The 4,759-nt window shown below is 43.9% G+C and overlaps 1 pseudogene across 1 annotated transcript; it reads right to left on the reverse strand.

Annotated features, from left to right (window-relative positions):
- Window positions 1-2,032: 2,032 nt before the first annotated feature.
- On the reverse strand, window positions 2,033-3,946 carry LOC311593510 (ATP-binding cassette sub-family F member 2-like; annotated as a pseudogene). The gene is made up of 2 exons: window positions 2,919-3,946; window positions 2,033-2,838 (listed from the first exon to the last, which is right to left on the reverse strand). The product of its transcript is annotated as an ATP-binding cassette sub-family F member 2-like (transcript).
- Window positions 3,947-4,759: the final 813 nt, after the last annotated feature.

Consider the following 4,759-nt stretch of genomic DNA (forward strand, 5'->3'; position numbering starts at 1 on the left):
CAGAATCAGAAATGATTGTTTTTGGAGTCCTTTGTTCTCAGCACAATTTTTAGAACTCACATACAAATTGTACAAAATAGCTTTATCCTGTCCTACAAATTTATTTCCTGATAATAACTTAAATTGAAAGAGTCAAAATTCAAGAATGAAACTGATATTCTTATGAATGTAAAATACCTTTGAATTACTGAAGTTTTTATAGAGTCACGCAATATATCACATAGCAAATGAATGAAGGAATATATATATATATATATATATATATATATATATATATATATATGGAATTTCTGGAATAATTAAAGGATGCAGAGCAGCTAATCCAACAATGCCAAGCTTTCAATAGGAAATTTAATAATCTTTTGTTGCTCAGATGCACAATACTAGGTGTCTCAACAGGTCTTCAGTATATGCTGGATTGTGGAAAATGTACACTCCAATACAAGTGCAGGAATGATGTGCTAAGAGAGGGGAGACAAGGAGGCAAAGACAAAAATTGGGAGGGAGGGAGAGAGTGAAGGAAGGTTCAGGTGGGAATAGGGGTCCACTGGGTAGTTGGGTGGAAAACAAGTACAGGCAAGACTTGATGGAATCGATGAGGGAAATCCTAGTGAGGACTCCACGGAATAGTGGATACAGAGTCTAAACAGGCTGCTCTTTATCACCATGCAAGTCTCCCATGCAAAGGACTGTGTTGCATGCTCTTGAGTTGTTGCCAGAGGGCTTGTCCAATGCAGATTCCAAAACAGCCCAGCCTAATGCTGGGAGAGAGGTTCTCTCTCTGCAACCTGACTGACTTGGCTTGGAAGTGAGAGCATGGTGAAAGACAACATCCACACAGCTCATTCACTGGAAAGAGATACAGATATTGCCCATGGTGTATTATATGGGAGAAGGTCTAATTTTAATACTTAAAATAAGGGAAGGAGAAAAACAAAGGAGGAAGGGAGGAAGGAAAAAGAAAGAAAGGATGGAAGGATCTAAGGATAGAAGGGTAAGAGAAGGAAAGAAGGAGAAGGAAATAAAAATTTAAAAAGAGGAGAGAGAGAGAGAGAGAGAGAGAGAGAGAGAGAGAGAGAGAGAGGAGAAGCAGGGAAAAGGAGGGAAAGAAAGAGAAAAAGACATAAGAAATCATTATTTAAGAGTTTTTCTCCCAGGTCCTTAGACCATCTATATTCATCCTGGATGGGATTTCAAGATGTAATCATCTCAGGAGCCAGAGAGATTCCAGTTGTTTGCCCAGTGTTCCAGGAATGCACCTCTAGTCTGATCAAATAGTGGCATATGCAGGAAATCCCCTGCCACCTCACTCCCTGCCAAGAGCAGGCAATCACTCTCTTAGATTCTCACATCTGACATGTGACCCAGTGTTACAGATATGAGTCTAGGCCTGGTGCCCAAAGATCCTGCCCATCAGTACCACCAAGACAGGCTTTTACAAAAGCAGTCCTGTCACCCTAGGACACCTGATTGACAATTGCTTTCTGAATGTTTCACCACCACCAATCCAAATTTTTTTCCTATGGGTAACTGAGACTTTGCTAGACCTTGATGACTTGCCATAGTGGAGCCATTTTTCTCCTTCAATTGCAGTTCTGGGCTTCTCAAGACTAGATTTTCATGCCTACCAAGTCTTGGCATGGTGTATGTGTAAGAATTCTGGCTTCTGCCTCAAACTCCTATGTGACCACCCACATGGACAGAAAAGAAGACACAATCAGGAATAAGTATTGAGTTTTGGAGTCCTTAGTTTCAAGCCATTTCTGAAAACTCACACAAAACTTTTACAAAATGCCTTCACCCTCAGGATCCTTTCACACTTATCCCATAGTACGAATGGATTCTGTGGTCAAGACACACACTGACAGAGTCCAAATTCAAGAATGATCCCGACATTCCTAGGAATGCAACCTAACCCTGTATTCCTCAGGGTCCTCTAGAGTCACAGAACATAAAACATATTCAATGACTAAATATAAGTACATATTTTAGGAATGCACAGGCATATATGTATATAATTGGAAATTGTGGCTCACACATTGTTGCTCCTCTTGGCGAGCTGGGACTCCTCAGCTACAAGGTTGGACTTGAGGTGCTCCTTGTAGGCCAGAATGTCTCCAGGCCATTTCGTGACTGCTTCTTACAGACCCAAATCTCCTGGGTAACCTGCTGGATGAGTCTGAAATCATGGGTGACTAGCATCATGCCACTCTCAAACTCATCGATGGCATCTGCCAGTGCATCAATGGTCTCGATGTGCAGGTGATTGGTACTTCCATCCAGAAAGACCATGTGAAGGTTCTGCCAGGCCAGCCAGGCCAGACACACTTGGCACTTCTGCCCATCTGACAGGTTCCAGATTGGCCTCACCTGCTGTTTCCCAGTGAGGCCATATCTCCCAATGATATTTCTATCTCTTCCTTCTCCTTTATCTCTGGGTAGCATTTCATCACGTAGTCCAATGGGGAAAGGTCCAGGTCCAGTTGCTCCTGTAAGTACTGATGGTAACACCCTATCTTCACATGAGAATGTTTCTGGATCATTCCATCTGTGGGAAGAAACCCTCCAGTTAGCAGCTCTAAAAGATCGGACTTCTCTGCACCGTTGGGTCCTACCAGAGCGACTCGAGTGTCAGGGTCAATGCCAAATTCTAGATTATTGTAGATGCAAGGCATCTCCTTTGTGTACTTGAAGCTCACATTCTGCACCATGACGACAGATGGTGGGATCTTACCACACCGTGGGAAATAAAATGACAGCATCTGGTCACTCACAACCCTTTCTGTCAGCCCTGGTGCCATTATTTTCTGTAGTGTTTCTCTCTCTCTCTCTCTCTCTCTCTCTCTCTCTCTCTCTCTCTCTCTCTCTCTCTCTCTCTCTCTCTCTCTCTCTCTCTCTCTCTTTTTCTCTCTCCCTGCCAGGCCAGTTTGGCACTGCCATGACCAAACCTGGCAATGTAGCTCTTCATGTGTGCGATCTGGTCCTGCTCCCAGGGGAACCACTTCAACTGGTTCTCCTCCAGTTCCAGCCGTGTCTTCACATACTGATCATAGTTACCCATGTAGGACTTCAGCTTCTTGTCTATGTGGATGATGTCGGTGCAGACTCCATTCAGAAAGTCCTGGGAATGGGGCACAAGGACCGGGATGCGCTTGAAAGCCTTACGTTCCTCTTCCAGCCACACATAAACATCCAGGTCCAGGTGGTTGGTAGGCTCTTCCAGAAGCAGCATGAAAGGCCGAATGAAGAGGGCACCAGCAAGAGCAACTCTCATCCGCCAACCACCGCTGAAGTCTTTCAGCTTCTGGCGCTGCTTGGCAAGCATGAAACCCAACCCATGTGAGACGTTCATCTCGGCTTTTCCAACCACTCATAGAGTTCCACGAGCTACTCACATTCCGCATCCTCATGAGCTAACTGCTCGGCCTCCCTCTCCAGCATGGCTTACTCCATGTCTGCCTCCATCACACACTGCAAGGGTGTCTACTCACTAGGAGGCATCTCACGGGTCAGATGGTAGTTGGCGATATGCTCGGGAATGGGCACTTCAGTTTTCAGAAAGCAGAGAGCAGAATGGACTTTCCAATTCCGTTTAAGCCAAGGAGACCATAACGAAGGCCTAAGCTTAATTCCAGTTTGGCGTCCCTGAGTAGCTCTTGACCATAAAAGGTGAGTGAGAGGTTGATAGTGTGGATGTCAGTACTATTGGGATGAGAGGACATTGGGGACAACTGGAGCAGCAGCTTTCTTCATCTCAAAGTCCTCTACCTCCTTGGTCAGAAAATCCATTTCTCCGTCACCTGTAGACTCTCTGCTATTGGCCTCCTCGTTTTATCCTCTGCCACCTGGGGTTCTGGGACAGCATCTCCCCCTTTCTGGGCCCCTATCGAGCTTTTACAGGGTCCTTCTTTTTGGCTGCCTTCTTCTTAGACAGGTCAGAAGACATGGTGATGAGCTACAGGGGCGGTAACTGTTCTTTCAGAAGTGAGTTTTAAAAAACTAATTCTTTCTTACATATACATTTATATTATCACACTCACATATAATAAACTACATCCAGCAAGAAGAATCAGGAAACAACAAGGAATTATATAAATGTTACATTCATAGTGTTTTGGCTGTTTGTATTTGGCAACCATGAAGAAAACATCTTTCCTATCTTGGTGAGTCTAAAATTCTGAATGTAAATCAACATTTATCATATCTCATCTCTATCAACATAAAACATCTGTCTAGATCTGAGAACATCTTAACCCCTAAACAACTGTTTAATTGCAAAACTAAACTATCTGGTCTTCAACCCCAACAGAGACTTGAGAAGGAATAAAATTAATTACCTGAGTAAACAGGAAGTACAGGTTATCAGCTTCCAAAGTGAAAAAGAAAATGACAGAGACATTTTGCTGCCTGAACAGCCACCCAAAACTCTCAGTAACAGTGAAGCATCATGTTCAGGCTTCTGGCCCAGTACAGACAACAAAGAACACAGGATCCTTCATCCTCTTACTTTACAGGGATATGTGTTCGTTTGAACAAGTCTGGGTTGGTTGCTTTCCCACAGAGAAAGACCCTGCTCTCTGAGTATTTCACCCACTTACAAAGCAGCCACATGAGTTTATGTACAACGAGAACAGGTGAAGCTCTCTAGTTAGCATCAGAAATGGTACAGTTTTGGTGGAGGGTGCTGGAAGGTCTTTGGTGCCTTCTCATTCTTCCACTAAGCTCATCCATCTACCTAAGGAAGCCATTATTAAGCTTC

The sequence above is a fragment of the Acomys minous genome (genome assembly GCF_964271855.1).
Source record: "Acomys minous genome assembly, chromosome: 1".
In the NCBI taxonomy this organism is placed as follows: Eukaryota; Metazoa; Chordata; class Mammalia; order Rodentia; family Muridae; genus Acomys; species Acomys minous.